This window comes from Vicugna pacos, unplaced genomic scaffold (assembly GCF_048564905.1).
Source record: "Vicugna pacos unplaced genomic scaffold, VicPac4 scaffold_20, whole genome shotgun sequence".
Lineage (NCBI taxonomy): Eukaryota > Metazoa > Chordata > Mammalia > Artiodactyla > Camelidae > Vicugna > Vicugna pacos.
In genome coordinates this window covers 98,500,730-98,520,829 of record NW_027328741.1, presented here as the reverse complement: position 1 = coordinate 98,520,829, position 20,100 = coordinate 98,500,730, and the positions used below count along the sequence as shown (strand labels likewise).

General features: G+C 44.9%; 2 long non-coding RNA genes across 2 annotated transcripts in view; both read right to left on the bottom strand.

The window, feature by feature from the left end:
* Nucleotides 1-54: 54 nt before the first annotated feature.
* The window catches only part of LOC140693791 (uncharacterized), a 31,976-nt gene continuing 11,930 nt past the window's right edge, over nucleotides 55-20,100 (bottom strand). Inside the window, exon 4 of the long non-coding RNA XR_012069495.1 lies at nucleotides 55-312. This is a non-coding gene — a long non-coding RNA (uncharacterized lncRNA). The remainder of the gene's footprint in view (nucleotides 313-20,100) is intronic.
* LOC140693802 (uncharacterized) lies at nucleotides 5,423-10,355 on the bottom strand. Its single transcript, XR_012069506.1, has 3 exons — nucleotides 10,229-10,355; nucleotides 6,967-7,039; nucleotides 5,423-5,593 (listed from the first exon to the last, which is right to left on the bottom strand). It is a non-coding gene; the product is annotated as an uncharacterized lncRNA (long non-coding RNA).

Sequence of the window (20,100 nt, the reverse complement as noted above, 5' to 3'; positions counted from 1 at the left end):
CTGGAGAGGCTCCGAGGTCCTTTCAGACTTGCCCAGTCCTGTTGAAGTCGACTTTATGGGAGACACGAAGAGAAGCTGGCCGAAAACATGGCTGCACGGATTGAGGAGAGATGCGAACACATTGATGACAGATGTTCTGCTACAATAGAGAATACTGGCCTGGAGACAGCTGTAGAGGATAGCAGGCTCGAAAGGCATTCATGAGACATATTGAACCTCGCTGATACTAGCAGAAACCTACGGAGGGCCACCGTGGACTGGAGGAAGTTCCTCAATTCTCTGCTCCAAGAACGGGTCCAAGATCCCTGACGTCTAAAGAGAAGAGATGGCAGAGATGATAAAAACGCTCATGTTCTTGAAAGAGGTCAGATAATCCACACGACCCAAGGGGCAATTCCAAGCCATTCAGATCAAAGTGCACCAAGCCCAGGTAAGCCTTTTCCCAGGTTTGGGCCTAGCTATCAAGCACTTGCTCTTCCCTCCCCTCCACTCAGGCATCCATTTTGAGGGATCAGTACCTGAGCTGCAATGAAGCCAGTAAGAGAAGAGCAAGCCCCTCCTAGAATCAGAGTTCCTCTAGCTTCATCCTCTGTGAACAACAGGGAACCCCATAAAGGTCAAATACTCTCGTATGAAATAGATAGGAATTGAATACTTAGCTCCCACAAAGAAACGATGGCCTTCCGCTAGATTCAGCAAATGCTGGGATTATGTCCTCTCTGGGGTGAAGGGAGTGTGGTAAGTGAGGGGAATCTTTGACTGAACTTGAATCTGTATTAGGCCTCCGTTTTTCAAGACAGTCTAGGTAAATATTAGAAGTCAGATAGTGAACGGAACTGTAAAAGTCGCCAATGACATGAAAGACACAGCTTATGTGGACCGTCTTTCAATTGAGTCAAGCCCCCGGGGGCAATCTATCATGGGGGTGCAGACTTGGTTGCATTCAAGTGCTTTACCCAACATGATCGGATGATTAAGCGTTCTCATCACTGATAGAAGAACACCTGGTTCTCAGTAGCCTAGCATAGCTGCAGCAGGGTTCTCATAGCTATAATGCCTCTAGGTTCTTTGGATTCAAAGCTAAATGTATATATTTAGTTCATTTCCTCTTGTATTTTCCTTGAGAGGGATGTTACACCTTGAAATGCCAACATTGACCAGTAGGTGTCATCGGGAGTAAAGGGCACCACATGCACAAGGGAATCCAAGCTTGGGGGTTATTTCATGTTTCCATTAGTTATTTCATGGTTCCTGTTGGTTTCGGAGGCTTCAACAGTAAAGAGCTGACATGACCCCTTTAACAGTTCGGACTGCTAGTTTGCATTCTATCTGTCTATGTTTTCCTTAGAGCTGACAAAATGTTACCGAAATTGACAAGTCTGGCTTCTAGGTCGATTTAGTATGTTTCAGAAACTAACTTCATTTTCGTATAACTCCCAAAACATTTATATCAATTCTATTAAATTTTTAAAGACTGCAAATGAGATATCAACACAATGTCAAAACTGGAGTCTTCGGACAATCCCTCCCACCACGGCTGTATAGAAACAAAGAGATAAAAAGAAATCACATTTCTGTGAAATGTATCTGGAAAGTGTTGATTCATCGATGCCCAGTTGACAGAGAAGCAGTGCAACCTGCGCTCACTCGCTCCCATGAACACAGCAATGGAAACATCCACTCACCCAGCCCTTGGCACAGGACACTTGCCGAAGAGAGGTCTGTTACTTCCAAAGACAGGATGAGGCCTCAGAACACCTGGAAGCAGGAGAAGGAAAAGCAGGGAATGGATACCAGTGCATGGTCTGAGCCCTGTTGATGGAGCAGTAAAGGTGAAACTCTCTTTAACTTGGACGCACACTCTCAAGCGGACAGGAGACATGGGATTGAAGGTGATGCGCTGAGTGTTAGAAGAGTGCACAGCAGATGCTTGGCTGACAGATCTCAAAGAATCCAGTGCAAAATATCCCCACAGTTGATTCTGAGACCAAGCTCCGAGCTGCCAAATTTGAGGTAGCAGAGGCAGCGTTCAGGGAGGGATAGGGCTACGGATGGTGGCACACGCTGAGTCTCAGGGATCCGGAGTGCGTTGTGGGATGTGGTGGGTCCTATCAAGAGAGCAAACCGACCTGGGACCCCAATGAGCAAGCAACCAGCCTGGCGCGCGCAGTTGAAATTATCGATATGTCCCATGGCCACACCCAGTGCATCTGCAGGACCAGAGACCAATTTGGCATTTTGCCAATAGAGCATGTGTGGGGCTGAATCAGAGATATTGTGCATCGGGTCTGAGGGATCCAGGGGGCCTTGGGTTTGAATTCAGAATGAAAAGCCTTAGGATCTGCTACATTCATAACCTGGGCTGTGATTATGGTTTGGTTTGAGGCACAGGATGTGCAACAGCTCTGTGGTTGGCTTCGTGCACCCGTGCCACAAGGATGAGAGGACAAGGAAGTGTGGTCCAAGACCACAGCGTGAGAAGAGGAAGGATTTCCTTCAGTTTATCTCTCAAAAGCGGATGCTACATTTTGGATGGCACCGGCACGGTTCGGCAGCGAGGACACCAAGTTCGGGCTGCGGGATCATTCCAGCAGGCCCTGATGTGTGACATCCATAGATATGCTTCCACTGGTGTTTCTGTAGACAGAGAAGCTCTTGGAAGAACTGGTTTCAGTGGGACATTCCCGTGGCACTACAAAGCACAAGCGCACTCACACTCTGCTCTTCTGGAAACACTCCAAAATAACAGAGAGTAGAATGCAGAGCTGAGAACCTTTAGAAGCTCCATTTCCACCAGAGGAAGTGTCCTGTGCTCTTTCAGATTTGTGAGATAAGCGTAATCAAAATGAGGTTATCCTAATCGAAATAGTATGGGGGGTTCATCACAACAAAGGCAACACCAGCAATTGGAGATAGACCAGACAACACACACAGGAACAGGACATGGCATCAATGTCTAGGAAAATTTGTCCTCACAGAAATCCCATGCAATTGTGTAGAGCCAAGTGTCTAAAGTTTTCACTTAACCAAGCCCTAGAAGTCTACATTAGATACCTGAAATTACCTGACCAGTAGAGATGAAGAAATACAGTAAAAGGAAAAGGAAGTACCATTTTCAGTTCCAAAGAGATTGAAGGCCCTAAAGATAAGCTTTCAGACAACTAGACTGCAAAACGCTCTCCAGAGCAAGTATTGAAAATGGAGGTGAGGGAAACACTGAAGAACAACAGTGTCTCAGAATCACAAAAGGCAGAATACCAGAAAAGGGGAAGAGAAAGCCTAAAGACGAGCCAAATAATATCAGAAAACTCAGTGGATGAGAAAATATCAGGGCTAACATTCTGTCCTAAGCAGACGAGATATTGCAGAGGGACGCGTGAATGACTTTGAAGACAGGGGAACAGAAATCCCTCGGTCAGAAGCACACATAGGAAAGCAAGTGCAAACCAATGAAAACATTGCTGTTGAATCCTGGTTGAAGACAAGGCATGAAAGACTAAAATTCGAAAGAGTCCCAGATGGAAAAGCAAGAGATAAAGAAACAAACAATGTTTGAAAAGTTATGTGTAGAAAAATCAGACTGAAACTTGCTGAAAGCCAAGATAGAATCATCTAGGCGAATTCAGGAAGTACACAGCGTCCAAAAGAGGTGGAATCCCAATAGACTTAGCAGCAGCTGTATGATCCAAATCAACAAAGTTCATGAGCATCCCAGTGATTTAAAATGCGCCTGGAGGAAAGCAACATAGTCACAAGAGAACCTCCAGAGGGGTTTCAGCTGCTATCTCAGCAGCAATATTGCAGGACAGGGAGGAGTGCCAGGACATAGACCATAGCTTGAATGGCAAAATGCTGCCATCTAGGGTAGCCTATGCCACATGACCACCATTTCTAATAACAGCAGAGCTAGAGAATGCCACAGACCTGCAAATCTTAAAAGAATTCAGCAGTTCGAAACTTATCCTAAAAGAAAGGTTGAGAATTCTCCCCTGAAGGGATAAGCAGCAAGATGAAATGGAAAGAAGAAAACCCTTATTGGAAATGCAAGAAGAGCATGAGTGGAAAAGAAGAAACAAGAAGAAGGCAAGGAGGACATCAAAACCCTAAAGATGGGAGAGGGAAGCAGGAAATCATAGGGGATTGGAAGCACTCTCTTAAGGGAGTCAGCTTATATGACTCTCTGTTGGAAGCAAACGGAGAGATGCATGGCCTGACGTGTTTGCAAAGCAAACGAGAAGCAGACCAAGAAAGAATCAAACAAACAAACAACACAAAAAGGGTAGGGTAACATGAATATTCAAAAGAAATTACTCAAGGTGATGTCAAGGATCATTCAGTACGCATCGACCCAGTATCGCGGCTTGAATGTACTCAGCACACCTGTATTCGGAAATCAGAGGCGTGCATTTATATTCGTAAATATTGATTCATATGAGCATATCGTGACCTAACCCAAATGCCGATTTGGAATCCAATGGATTCCTAGTCCGTGATATAGACTTGCAAGTCTTCCAACAGGATGAATGAATGCCATATTCTACACTACGTCGAGAAGAAATGGCACAAGCCTATAACAAGGAAAAGTAGCTCCACAAAAGTGTACTAAGATCAAAAGAGACAGGCAGTAAAGTGCACATTGGGGATTGTATCATTCCTAGGAATTTCAGCCCCCTTGAAACAAATGGATAGATGTCCCGTGAATGCGGGTGTTTCAGCAGAAATCAACCGACGGCTATGTATTGCGGGTGTGCCCATATTACAGGAACAAGAGTTTCCCTTAGTGGGTCTCTGTGTACTGTGAACTGTTAGAAAGTTTAAAGACGTGTGAAACATTCAACTGAAAATGGACACACTTCCCTCCGTTGCTACAGTGCATACAGATCTGAACAAAAGGAAAGAGGGAAGAACAAAGGCCCATGGGACGCTAGTGGGTAGAATCACATTTACCTTAGGAACCTCTCGTCGGATGCAGCCCCTCCCCCAGCACTGACAAGATGCAGCAGCCATTGGGGATGGCAGTTAGCGGTTGGATTCCAGGTGGAATGTTGGTGTGTACCGCGAGGCTTGTTGTGGCTGGTGGATCCTAGGTAACCGGGCAGAGTTCTGTGGGTGGATCAGTGCGATGGAGGGGCTGCCGCCCTCTGTGGAGCTTGGCTTAGGTCTTTGGTCCGGGAAGCTGTGTCAGTTCGAGATACTGCTGCTGCCCAAAGACCTGAGTTCACGGGTCAGTTTCCAGAACCTGAAAGGGCAGACAGTGGAAGATCTGCCTGTCTTCAGCTTACTGGAGAGGCTCCGAGGTCCTTTCAGACTTGCCCAGTCCTGTTGAAGTCGACTTTATGGGAGACACGAAGAGAAGCTGGCCGAAAACATGGCTGCACGGATTGAGGAGAGATGCGAACACATTGATGACAGATGTTCTGCTACAATAGAGAATACTGGCCTGGAGACAGCTGTAGAGGATAGCAGGCTCGAAAGGCATTCATGAGACATATTGAACCTCGCTGATACTAGCAGAAACCTACGGAGGGCCACCGTGGACTGGAGGAAGTTCCTCAATTCTCTGCTCCAAGAACGGGTCCAAGATCCCTGACGTCTAAAGAGAAGAGATGGCAGAGATGATAAAAACGCTCATGTTCTTGAAAGAGGTCAGATAATCCACACGACCCAAGGGGCAATTCCAAGCCATTCAGATCAAAGTGCACCAAGCCCAGGTAAGCCTTTTCCCAGGTTTGGGCCTAGCTATCAAGCACTTGCTCTTCCCTCCCCTCCACTCAGGCATCCATTTTGAGGGATCAGTACCTGAGCTGCAATGAAGCCAGTAAGAGAAGAGCAAGCCCCTCCTAGAATCAGAGTTCCTCTAGCTTCATCCTCTGTGAACAACAGGGAACCCCATAAAGGTCAAATACTCTCGTATGAAATAGATAGGAATTGAATACTTAGCTCCCACAAAGAAACGATGGCCTTCCGCTAGATTCAGCAAATGCTGGGATTATGTCCTCTCTGGGGTGAAGGGAGTGTGGTAAGTGAGGGGAATCTTTGACTGAACTTGAATCTGTATTAGGCCTCCGTTTTTCAAGACAGTCTAGGTAAATATTAGAAGTCAGATAGTGAACGGAACTGTAAAAGTCGCCAATGACATGAAAGACACAGCTTATGTGGACCGTCTTTCAATTGAGTCAAGCCCCCGGGGGCAATCTATCATGGGGGTGCAGACTTGGTTGCATTCAAGTGCTTTACCCAACATGATCGGATGATTAAGCGTTCTCATCACTGATAGAAGAACACCTGGTTCTCAGTAGCCTAGCATAGCTGCAGCAGGGTTCTCATAGCTATAATGCCTCTAGGTTCTTTGGATTCAAAGCTAAATGTATATATTTAGTTCATTTCCTCTTGTATTTTCCTTGAGAGGGATGTTACACCTTGAAATGCCAACATTGACCAGTAGGTGTCATCGGGAGTAAAGGGCACCACATGCACAAGGGAATCCAAGCTTGGGGGTTATTTCATGTTTCCATTAGTTATTTCATGGTTCCTGTTGGTTTCGGAGGCTTCAACAGTAAAGAGCTGACATGACCCCTTTAACAGTTCGGACTGCTAGTTTGCATTCTATCTGTCTATGTTTTCCTTAGAGCTGACAAAATGTTACCGAAATTGACAAGTCTGGCTTCTAGGTCGATTTAGTATGTTTCAGAAACTAACTTCATTTTCGTATAACTCCCAAAACATTTATATCAATTCTATTAAATTTTTAAAGACTGCAAATGAGATATCAACACAATGTCAAAACTGGAGTCTTCGGACAATCCCTCCCACCACGGCTGTATAGAAACAAAGAGATAAAAAGAAATCACATTTCTGTGAAATGTATCTGGAAAGTGTTGATTCATCGATGCCCAGTTGACAGAGAAGCAGTGCAACCTGCGCTCACTCGCTCCCATGAACACAGCAATGGAAACATCCACTCACCCAGCCCTTGGCACAGGACACTTGCCGAAGAGAGGTCTGTTACTTCCAAAGACAGGATGAGGCCTCAGAACACCTGGAAGCAGGAGAAGGAAAAGCAGGGAATGGATACCAGTGCATGGTCTGAGCCCTGTTGATGGAGCAGTAAAGGTGAAACTCTCTTTAACTTGGACGCACACTCTCAAGCGGACAGGAGACATGGGATTGAAGGTGATGCGCTGAGTGTTAGAAGAGTGCACAGCAGATGCTTGGCTGACAGATCTCAAAGAATCCAGTGCAAAATATCCCCACAGTTGATTCTGAGACCAAGCTCCGAGCTGCCAAATTTGAGGTAGCAGAGGCAGCGTTCAGGGAGGGATAGGGCTACGGATGGTGGCACACGCTGAGTCTCAGGGATCCGGAGTGCGTTGTGGGATGTGGTGGGTCCTATCAAGAGAGCAAACCGACCTGGGACCCCAATGAGCAAGCAACCAGCCTGGCGCGCGCAGTTGAAATTATCGATATGTCCCATGGCCACACCCAGTGCATCTGCAGGACCAGAGACCAATTTGGCATTTTGCCAATAGAGCATGTGTGGGGCTGAATCAGAGATATTGTGCATCGGGTCTGAGGGATCCAGGGGGCCTTGGGTTTGAATTCAGAATGAAAAGCCTTAGGATCTGCTACATTCATAACCTGGGCTGTGATTATGGTTTGGTTTGAGGCACAGGATGTGCAACAGCTCTGTGGTTGGCTTCGTGCACCCGTGCCACAAGGATGAGAGGACAAGGAAGTGTGGTCCAAGACCACAGCGTGAGAAGAGGAAGGATTTCCTTCAGTTTATCTCTCAAAAGCGGATGCTACATTTTGGATGGCACCGGCACGGTTCGGCAGCGAGGACACCAAGTTCGGGCTGCGGGATCATTCCAGCAGGCCCTGATGTGTGACATCCATAGATATGCTTCCACTGGTGTTTCTGTAGACAGAGAAGCTCTTGGAAGAACTGGTTTCAGTGGGACATTCCCGTGGCACTACAAAGCACAAGCGCACTCACACTCTGCTCTTCTGGAAACACTCCAAAATAACAGAGAGTAGAATGCAGAGCTGAGAACCTTTAGAAGCTCCATTTCCACCAGAGGAAGTGTCCTGTGCTCTTTCAGATTTGTGAGATAAGCGTAATCAAAATGAGGTTATCCTAATCGAAATAGTATGGGGGGTTCATCACAACAAAGGCAACACCAGCAATTGGAGATAGACCAGACAACACACACAGGAACAGGACATGGCATCAATGTCTAGGAAAATTTGTCCTCACAGAAATCCCATGCAATTGTGTAGAGCCAAGTGTCTAAAGTTTTCACTTAACCAAGCCCTAGAAGTCTACATTAGATACCTGAAATTACCTGACCAGTAGAGATGAAGAAATACAGTAAAAGGAAAAGGAAGTACCATTTTCAGTTCCAAAGAGATTGAAGGCCCTAAAGATAAGCTTTCAGACAACTAGACTGCAAAACGCTCTCCAGAGCAAGTATTGAAAATGGAGGTGAGGGAAACACTGAAGAACAACAGTGTCTCAGAATCACAAAAGGCAGAATACCAGAAAAGGGGAAGAGAAAGCCTAAAGACGAGCCAAATAATATCAGAAAACTCAGTGGATGAGAAAATATCAGGGCTAACATTCCGTCCTAAGCAGACGAGATATTGCAGAGGGACGCGTGAATGACTTTGAAGACAGGGGAACAGAAATCCCTCGGTCAGAAGCACACATAGGAAAGCAAGTGCAAACCAATGAAAACATTGCTGTTGAATCCTGGTTGAAGACAAGGCATGAAAGACTAAAATTCGAAAGAGTCCCAGATGGAAAAGCAAGAGATAAAGAAACAAACAATGTTTGAAAAGTTATGTGTAGAAAAATCAGACTGAAACTTGCTGAAAGCCAAGATAGAATCATCTAGGCGAATTCAGGAAGTACACAGCGTCCAAAAGAGGTGGAATCCCAATAGACTTAGCAGCAGCTGTATGATCCAAATCAACAAAGTTCATGAGCATCCCAGTGATTTAAAATGCGCCTGGAGGAAAGCAACATAGTCACAAGAGAACCTCCAGAGGGGTTTCAGCTGCTATCTCAGCAGCAATATTGCAGGACAGGGAGGAGTGCCAGGACATAGACCATAGCTTGAATGGCAAAATGCTGCCATCTAGGGTAGCCTATGCCACATGACCACCATTTCTAATAACAGCAGAGCTAGAGAATGCCACAGACCTGCAAATCTTAAAAGAATTCAGCAGTTCGAAACTTATCCTAAAAGAAAGGTTGAGAATTCTCCCCTGAAGGGATAAGCAGCAAGATGAAATGGAAAGAAGAAAACCCTTATTGGAAATGCAAGAAGAGCATGAGTGGAAAAGAAGAAACAAGAAGAAGGCAAGGAGGACATCAAAACCCTAAAGATGGGAGAGGGAAGCAGGAAATCATAGGGGATTGGAAGCACTCTCTTAAGGGAGTCAGCTTATATGACTCTCTGTTGGAAGCAAACGGAGAGATGCATGGCCTGACGTGTTTGCAAAGCAAACGAGAAGCAGACCAAGAAAGAATCAAACAAACAAACAACACAAAAAGGGTAGGGTAACATGAATATTCAAAAGAAATTACTCAAGGTGATGTCAAGGATCATTCAGTACGCATCGACCCAGTATCGCGGCTTGAATGTACTCAGCACACCTGTATTCGGAAATCAGAGGCGTGCATTTATATTCGTAAATATTGATTCATATGAGCATATCGTGACCTAACCCAAATGCCGATTTGGAATCCAATGGATTCCTAGTCCGTGATATAGACTTGCAAGTCTTCCAACAGGATGAATGAATGCCATATTCTACACTACGTCGAGAAGAAATGGCACAAGCCTATAACAAGGAAAAGTAGCTCCGCAAAAGTGTACTAAGATCAAAAGAGACAGGCAGTAAAGTGCACATTGGGGATTGTATCATTCCTAGGAATTTCAGCCCCCTTGAAACAAATGGATAGATGTCCCGTGAATGCGGGTGTTTCAGCAGAAATCAACCGACGGCTATGTATTGCGGGTGTGCCCATATTACAGGAACAAGAGTTTCCCTTAGTGGGTCTCTGTGTACTGTGAACTGTTAGAAAGTTTAAAGACGTGTGAAACATTCAACTGAAAATGGACACACTTGCCTCCGTTGCTACAGTGCATACAGATCTGAACAAAAGGAAAGAGGGAAGAACAAAGGCCCATGGGACGCTAGTGGGTAGAATCACATTTACCTTAGGAACCTCTCGTCGGATGCAGCCCCTCCCCCAGCACTGACAAGATGCAGCAGCCATTGGGGATGGCAGTTAGCGGTTGGATTCCAGGTGGAATGTTGGTGTGTACCGCGAGGCTTGTTGTGGCTGGTGGATCCTAGGTAACCGGGCAGAGTTCTGTGGGTGGATCAGTGCGATGGAGGGGCTGCCGCCCTCTGTGGAGCTTGGCTTAGGTCTTTGGTCCGGGAAGCTGTGTCAGTTCGAGATACTGCTGCTGCCCAAAGACCTGAGTTCACGGGTCAGTTTCCAGAACCTGAAAGGGCAGACAGTGGAAGATCTGCCTGTCTTCAGCTTACTGGAGAGGCTCCGAGGTCCTTTCAGACTTGCCCAGTCCTGTTGAAGTCGACTTTATGGGAGACACGAAGAGAAGCTGGCCGAAAACATGGCTGCACGGATTGAGGAGAGATGCGAACACATTGATGACAGATGTTCTGCTACAATAGAGAATACTGGCCTGGAGACAGCTGTAGAGGATAGCAGGCTCGAAAGGCATTCATGAGACATATTGAACCTCGCTGATACTAGCAGAAACCTACGGAGGGCCACCGTGGACTGGAGGAAGTTCCTCAATTCTCTGCTCCAAGAACGGGTCCAAGATCCCTGACGTCTAAAGAGAAGAGATGGCAGAGATGATAAAAACGCTCATGTTCTTGAAAGAGGTCAGATAATCCACACGACCCAAGGGGCAATTCCAAGCCATTCAGATCAAAGTGCACCAAGCCCAGGTAAGCCTTTTCCCAGGTTTGGGCCTAGCTATCAAGCACTTGCTCTTCCCTCCCCTCCACTCAGGCATCCATTTTGAGGGATCAGTACCTGAGCTGCAATGAAGCCAGTAAGAGAAGAGCAAGCCCCTCCTAGAATCAGAGTTCCTCTAGCTTCATCCTCTGTGAACAACAGGGAACCCCATAAAGGTCAAATACTCTCGTATGAAATAGATAGGAATTGAATACTTAGCTCCCACAAAGAAACGATGGCCTTCCGCTAGATTCAGCAAATGCTGGGTTTATGTCTTCTCTGGGGTGAAGGGAGTGTGGTAAGTGAGTGGATTCTTTGCCTGAATTTGAATATTTTTTTATCCTCAGTTTTTCAAAACAGTATTTGTAACTATTATAATTCTCTTATTGAAATGAAGTGTAATTGTTGGCATAGATATGTAGTGACAAATTTTTTGTGGACCATTTTTCCCTTCAGGCATATACCGGGTGCAAATATGTGGTTGCCATATTTGTCGGGTTTAATTGTGTTCCTCAACATAATTGGATGATTAAACATTCTCATCTTTCATAGAAGAGTACATGATTCTCAATAGCCTAGCAAAACTTTTGCAGTGTTCTCGTATCTTTAATGTCTCTAAGTGCTATTGAAACCAAGCCTATATAAAAATACATTGTTTTGATTTCTTTGTGCTTTCCTAAATAGTAATGTTGCCCCTTGAATCGCCAACATTGACCAGTATGTGCCATTATTAGGAAAGGGCACCACATGAACAATGGAAACCCATGGTTGTGGTTGTTAATGATTCTAAGAATTATTTCATTTTTTTTCTTAGTGTTGGAAGCACCAAGAGAAAAGTGTTGACCTGCCTCCTTCATGAATTTTGGCTGCTAACTAGTATTTTCTGTGTATTTTTCTTATTTGGGTATTTCAAGCTGATACCTAAATATGGCAACTCTGTCTTGTAGTTAGATTTAGTATATTTCTAAAACTATCTTTATTTTGATACACTTCCCATAGTATGTAATTCAATTCTGTTAACTATTTGAAAGTCTGCAATGTAGGTATGTACACATTGTCAGACTTGGAATCTTCGAACACATCCTTCCACAATTGATATAGAGAAAAATAGCTAATCAAGGATCAAGTGTCTGTGAGTTATATCTAAATTGTGTTAATTTATCCATGCCAAACTGGCAGAGTACCAGTGCAAACTTCGCTCACTCTCTCCCATGTATACAGCAAGATAAACATCCACTCTCCCGGCCCTTGGCTCAGGATCCCTGCTGAATAATGGCCAAACATCTCTTACTTCAAAAGTCAGAAAGAATTCTCACATAACCTGGAAAGAGTAGAAGGCAAAGTAGAGAATGGAAATCAGTGCAGGACCTGACCTTTGGTGAAGGAGCAGTAAAGGGGAAACTGTGTTTTACTGGGATGCACACTCTAAAGTGGACAGGTCATTTAAGATGGAAGACGATGCGCTGAGGGTTAAAAGAGTGCATAGTGGACGTTTGATTGACATAACTGAAAGCAATAATCACAAAATTTCTCTGCAATTGATTCCCAGACCAAGACTGCATCTGCCAGTTTTGAGCTAGGAGTGCCTGTGGAATCTGTGTGTTAGGGGTGTGGCTGATGTCACAAATTTATTCCCAGGGGTTTGGAGATTGTTTTGGGCTGTGGTTGGTACTATCTAGAGAACAGATCTGCCTGGGTCCTCTCTTAATATTAAATCTGCTGGCATATGTGTTGTGGATTAGCTTAGTAACCCAGGGCCTTAGTCACAGCATTTTCACATCCACATTATAATTGCTCATTTTCTCCATAAAGGAGAAATGGTCTCAATCAGAGCCATCTTTATCTGGTTTCTAGAATCCAGGGCAATTTAGTGTTGAAATAAGATTCTATAGCCAAAAGATCTGCAACTTTCATAGGCAGGATTGAAATTTCTTATTGTCCAGTGCAGAGGTTTTTGAAATGCTCCATGCTTGCCTTTGAGTTCCCATGCCTTATTGACAAGAGTTCTTGGAGCAGAGATCTGAGGAAAAATAGGAGAATTTGAAGCTTTTCCATCAACCTTGCCTACCACATGCTAATGCAACTATAGTTGTGGTGCTGACCCAGTACTACACTTAGGACCCAATTGTGGCACTGCAGGATTGTTTCAGCAGTTTCTAATGTGTGACATCATTAAATTTGTTTCCACTTTTGTCTTTGTTTGCAGAGAACCTGAGGGAACCCATTATAAAATTTTGACTTTTCCGTGGCAACAGTGAGGACGAATGCACTTTCATGAGTGTGTATTGGAACAATTCCCTCTCCACATATCCAGCCTGCAGCCCAGAAACCATTTGGAAACCTCTATTCCAGCAAAAATTAGTAGTCCCAGCACTGTCAGAGCTATGATAAACATTTAACCAAAATGACACTCTGCTAACTTTACTAGAATAGGTTATATTCACCACAACAAAAACCGCAGTAGCAATCATAGATATAACAGGCAACAGACACAGAAGGAATGCATGGCATCATTACATACCAAAAACAATCCTCACAGCATTAAAACTAAATGTGCACAGAAATGATTTCACTTACAAAAGCCGTTCAACTCTATAATAGATAACTGATAATCCTTAACCCATAGCGATAGAGAGATATAATAAAGTTAAAAGAACTATTCCAAATTTTCAAAAGACAGGAGTCTCCTGAAAGAACATCCAATGTATTAGACCCCCAAAATTTACTAGAACATGACTTGAAAAGGGAGGACATAAAACACTGAAGGAAATCTTGAGTCTATGAATACAAATGCAGGCTAGTATAAATGGAAAGAGAAACACTTTAGATGAGCCAAATATAATCAGAAAACTCAATGGTGAGAATAGCTAAGCTAAAGACAGTCCAAATCGGACTAGATAATGCACAGGAACAAATAAATGACTTAGAAAACAGGATAATCACAATCACTCAGTCAGAACACGACATAGAAAAGCTAGTGAAAAGCAATGCAAGCAATGCAACTGAAACCTGGGATAAGAGAAAACATACCAGTGTATGACTCATAGGGATCCCACATGGAAAAGAATAAAGACAAATGATTTGAAAAGGTATTTGAAGAAATCAGACTGAAATTTTCTTAAACCAAAGATAGAACCGGCTATCTCAACACAGCAAGCACAGAGCGTCCAAGCATAATTAACCCCAGTAGGCCTAGAACAATATGTATTCTAATTTAAATGGCCAAAATTGATAATAAGGAAATGATTCTAAATGCACCAAAATAGAAACAAGTGCATTGCAAGAGAACTTTTTAATGTCTTCAGCTGATTTCTCAACAGATAGATTGGTATTTTTTTCTTCCCTCTTTCCTTTTGTGTTGATCTCTATTCCAAGAACTGATGAAAGGCAGATTCCTTCAGTCTAAACAAGATGAATGGGCAGAGATTCTAAAAGTGTTCAAGTTCTTGGAAGAGGTCATCAGAATCAACACATCTCAAGGGTCTTTTTCAGAGAATACAAGAGACCATGCACCAAGCCCTGTTTATCCTTTTCCCAGGAGTGGGCCAATGTATTAAGACTTGCTGTTCCTTCACACTCAACCAGCCATGCAGGTATAACCTCAGTCTGCTACTGCAGGAGAATTAGAGCCAGGTCCAATTTTACCAATACTGTAGGGAGAACCTGAGCCTGCTACTGCAGGAGAGACAGCACTGTGTCCCATTTCACCAATCTTTCAAGGAGACCCTAAGCCTACTCCTGCTGGAGACTCAGAGCCGAATCACATTCCACCAGCTGTGTAGGAAGACCATCATGCCTTCACTTGCAATGGATCCAGGAATGTGTCCAATTACACTAGCCTTGTAGGGAGACCTTGAGCCTGTTCCTGCAGGAGAAACAGATCTCTGTCGTATTCCACCATCCCTCCAGGAAGATGCAGGGCCTCCTCCTGCAGGAGACTCAGGAATTGGTCCAATTTCACCAGTCCTGCAGGAAGACTCTGAGCCAATTCCTGCAGGAGACCCAGGACTGGGTCCCATTCCATCAATCATGCACTAAGACCTTGAAGTGGGTCCAATTCCACTAGCCTTGCTGGGTGACCCACAAGCCTGATCCTGCAGGAAAATTAGAGATATGTCATATTCCAGAAGCCCTGCAGGAAGACTGAAAGCCTGCTTCTGCAGGAGACCCAGGAATAGGTCCAAATACGCCAGCCTTGCTGGGAGAGCACAAACCTGATCCTGCAGGTGATACACAGTGAGGTACAATTCCAACAGCCCTGCAGGGATATCCTGAGGCCACTTCGGCAGGAAACACATGACTAGGTCACATTCCAATACCCCAGAAGGGAGACCGTGAGCCTGCTACTCCAGGAAACCCAGAACTTCGTCCCATTCCACCAAACCTGCAGTCAAACACTAAGACTGCATCTGCAGAAAACACAGTGCGGGTCACATAACACCAGCCCTGTAGTGAGACTACAAACCTGCTCCTGGGGGAGACCAAGCCATTCACAGAGAATATGAGCCAGCTCCTGCAGAAGAACAAGAGTTATGTGACATTCTACCAGCTCTGCAGGTAATCCATAGGCTTGCTCCTGCAGGAGACAGACATCCCAGTCCAATTCCATCAGCCTCTCCAGGGAGAACCCCAGCCTCCTCCTGCAGGAGAGCCAGAACTAGATCCCATTCCACCAACCCTGCATGGAAACACTGAGCTTGCTCCTGCAGCATACCCACAGCCAAGTCATATTCAACAAACCCTCCAGGGAGACACTGAGCCTGCAATTGTAAGAGACCCAGGACTGGGACCAATTCCAACAGCTCTCCAGGGAATCCCTCACCTGCTCCCATAGGAGACTAAGAGCCATCAGTTCTGGTGGGGTCCCTGAGCCTGCATCTGCAAAAGAACCACAGGGTGGAGTCACATTCCACCAGCCCTGCAAAGAGAACAGAACCTGCTACTGCAGGAGACACAGGACTATGTCCCATCCCACCAACCTTGCAGGGATACCCTGAGCCTTGGACCAAGGAATGGGACAAATTCTGCTAACCTTCTAGGGAGACCATGAGCTTCTCCTGCAAGAGAACCAGAGATGGGTCATATTACAGTATTCTTCCAGGAAGAACCAAGGCCTGCTCCTGCAGGAGATGCAAGAACAGGCCCAATTCCACCAGCCTGAAGGCAGAGTCCAAATCTGTTCTGGCAGGTGACCTAGAGAAGGGGCCCATTCCACCAGCCCTGCAGGGAGACTCTGAGCCTACTACTACAGGAGACCCAGGAATGGGTCCCACTAAACCAACCCTGAAGGGAGACACAGAATCTACACTTGCAGGAACCACAGAGCCAGGACACATTTCATCAGCCCTGTAGTGACCCCTGAGCTGGGTCCAATTACACTATCCTTGCAAGGAGACTCTGTGCCTACTCCTGAAGCAGAACCAGTGATGGGTCATGTTCCAACAGCCCTGCAGGAAGACCTGGAGCTGCTTCTGCAGAAGACTCAGGACAGGGTCTGATTCCACCATCCCAGCAGTGAGAAAACTAGCCTGCTCCTGCAAGTGACCAAGGTCTGAGTCATATTCAACTAGCCATGCAGGAAGGACATAAGCCTGCTGTTGCAGGAAACTCAGAACCATGTGCCATTCCAGCAACACTGCAAGGAGACTCTGAGCCTGCCCCTGCAGGAAACAGAAACCCAGTCACATTCCACAAGCCCTACAGGGATACCAAAGCCTGTACATGCAGGAGACCCAGGCCTGGGACCAATTCTACCAACCCTGTGGAAAGACCCTGAATCAGCTCTAGCATTAGACTAAGAGCCATGTCACATTCCACCAGCCCTACAGGTAATTTATCAGCCTGCAACCTACACCTTCAAAAGACCCAAGAATTGGACCAATTCCAATGGCACTGCAGGGAGACCATGAGCCATGTCCAATTCCACTAGCCCTTCAGGAAGGCCCCAAGCCTACTCCTGCAGGAGAACCTGAGATTGGTCATGTTGCAACATGAGCCTGCTCCTCCAGGAGACCCAGGACTATGTCCCATCCACCAGCCCTGCAGGGAAACCCTGAGACTGTCCCTTCAGGAGAACCACAACTGGGTCACATTTCACTAGCAATGCAGGGAGACTTAGAGCCTACACCTTCAAGACACCCAAGAATTGGAACAATTCCAGCAGCACTGCAGGGACACCATTAGCCAGGTCCAATTCCACTAGCCCTGCATGTAGACCCCGAGCATGCTCCTGTAAGAGACCCAGCAATGGGTCTCATTCCACAAGTCTTGCAGGGAGAAATTCTGCCTGTTTCTGCAAGAGACCAACAGCTGAGTCACATTTCACCAGCCCTGAAGGGAGACCCCAGTCCTGCACCTGCAAAGGACCTAAGACTGGAACAAAATCGACTAGCCCTGTAGGGGGACCCTGAGCCTGCTTCTGAAAGAGAATCAGAGATGGGTCATATTCCAACAACCCAGCAGGGACAGTCCAAGCCTGCTCCTGCAGGAGTTATAGAGCAGGGTGAAATTGCAAAACCTTGCAGGGACACCCTGAATCTGCTGCTGCAGGAGAAAAATGATGGGGTCTCATTCCACAAGCATTACAAGGATACCCTGAGCCTGGTCTTGCATGAGATCCTGAGCTGGCTCCTTCAGGAGACCCAGGACTGTGTCCCATTCTAACAACCCTGCTGGGGAACCCGAGCCTGCACCTGCAAAACACACAGGACCGTGTCACATCCCACCAGCTTTGCAGACTGTAAGACTAGCCCTACAGGAGACCTAGAACCAGGTTACATTACCAGTCCTGCAGGGAGACCCTGAGCCTGATTTTGTAGCTCCCCCTGCACCTACACACATACTTCTATGAGACCCAGAGCCAATTGAGGCATCACCACCCCTACGGGCTGAGATGTCTCTGCAACCACCAACACTGTCATCTAATTCTAAGAATCAACCCACTCTCAGACCCGAACTTTACTTCCCTTCTCCTGGCATCATTTTTGTTTCTTTTTTCTGTCATTTCCTTGTTTTCTTTCATGTCATTTAGAGTACCATCTATTTTTATGTTTTAAGTTTACCATAATAAAATTTAGATGTTTTTCCATTTTAAATTGTGCAATTCAGGAGCATTAAGTGCATTCACAATGCTGTGTAACCATCGTCACTGTCTAGTTTCAGACTGTTTCTTTCCTCAAAATAAAACCCCGTATCCAAAGCACACATTCTCTTTTCTCCCTCCCCCAACCCCTGACAAGCCCTAATCCTCTTTCTCTCTGTGTGTCTTTCCCTACACTGGATGTTCCCTATCAATGAAATCATACAAAAGATGGCTGTTTGTGTCTGCTCTCATATTTTAACAAGGGATTGGTGTTTTTTTTTTACTTGAAGTAGCATTTTGGTTATTTCAAAGGGAAATCCAGGTGGATTAAATATGAGATATACAAAATGAATATTTTTAGAAACTATGTGCATAATCTCGAGATAGGCACTGCTATTCTATGTGTGAAACCAGAGCCAGGAGGGAGATGCTTAGCTCTTCCTGTGGCAAAACATAACCTAACAAAATAAAAAAAAATAATAATCAAAATCCATGAAAGACAAACCACAACATGGAAATATCATTTTTCATAACCTAAAGTCAGAGAAAGGTTTCACATCCCTGTGGTCCAAAAATATCTTGAAACACTGTGTTCTAAACAGAAACAGAACAAACACATGCAATTCCAACAAGAGGCAATGCAGGTGGCCAGTGTATATTAGAGATGCTCGACCTCTCAAGTGAGAATGCAAGATGTTCACACTTCGGAGACAGCATTGGTCAACATCACACTGGCAGGCCTTTAGCCTGGTGACAACCAGCTCTAGTGACAACATGAGGAGACAGAGGCCACAGTAGATCCCCTGGAGGGAAGAGTGAGCAGACTCTCCTCTCTGGGAGAACAGTATGCAGGATGCATCACAGTTCCACAAGTGCACCACTTTTCGAGCAGTGCTAATGCTTACCGTTGATCATACTAAAATTCTTGCACAATTGTTCAAAGATGTCTTTTCAAGGATGTTCATCACAGTCCTGCTTAAACTACTAGGGAAATGGAAGCAACACTAATGTTCATGGAGAGGGGGCGGGATTCATCAGTTCTGGTTCAGATGGAGGAATGATTGTTGTGCAGCTGGAAAAATGAGTGCTAGGTCTTTACCTGATGTCAAGGAAGCCCTCAGTTTGGATGCCTGTTAATCCATCATCTACATCCAAGATGCCATCTCTATGACCACATATGTGTCAAATCATCATAGATGTAAATGAATCTTGTGGTGTGTGAGAGACAGAGGCAGAGAGAATGAGAGAGATAGAGACTGAGAGATGTTCACCAAACCATTAATGACGGTCACTTCTGGGAGTGGGATTTGCAAATCTCTGCACTTTTCCTTTAGGCAACATTTCAAGCGTTTATAATGTATCTATATTGCTTTACTAATTCTAAGGTATTAAAAGCATATGTTACTTGAGATTCATTCATATTTCATCTATAGAATAAAGTTTATTATTTTTATTTTAAAATATTTGTTACAAGTACAATCAGCATTTATGAGAGTAAAATGATAAATTCTAAAGAATTAAGAATCAGATAAAGAACAAAACTTTTTGGTGACTCAGACACAGGCCAGCTATTTGGCAGTAAATGGCAGGGTGGGACAGGTTTCTCCAGAAGGTTGTGTATGTTCTGAATCAGCATCCAATAGAGGCAAGGAAAAATTACAAGACATGTACGCTGAAAACTACAACAGCTTGTTAAGAGTAATTAAGAAAGACCTAGCCCTATTTTAAAATTTGAAGGAGCCAAAATGGCAGAGTAGACAGACTCACAGCTTGACCTCTCCCACAAATACGCAAAGAATTACATCTACAAAAACATTGAATTGCACAGAAACCTCCTGAACTCTGGTAGAGTGTCTTTTATTTTGAAATACAGGAAGATTCTCACAAAATATGGTAAGGAATAAAAAGAGAAAAGAAAAATTCAGTGCAGAACTGATCCTGCAGGGAAAGAGTAGCATAGGAAGAAAGGCACACTCACACTGGGACACAACCTCTCTAGCTGGGAGATCAGCTAGGA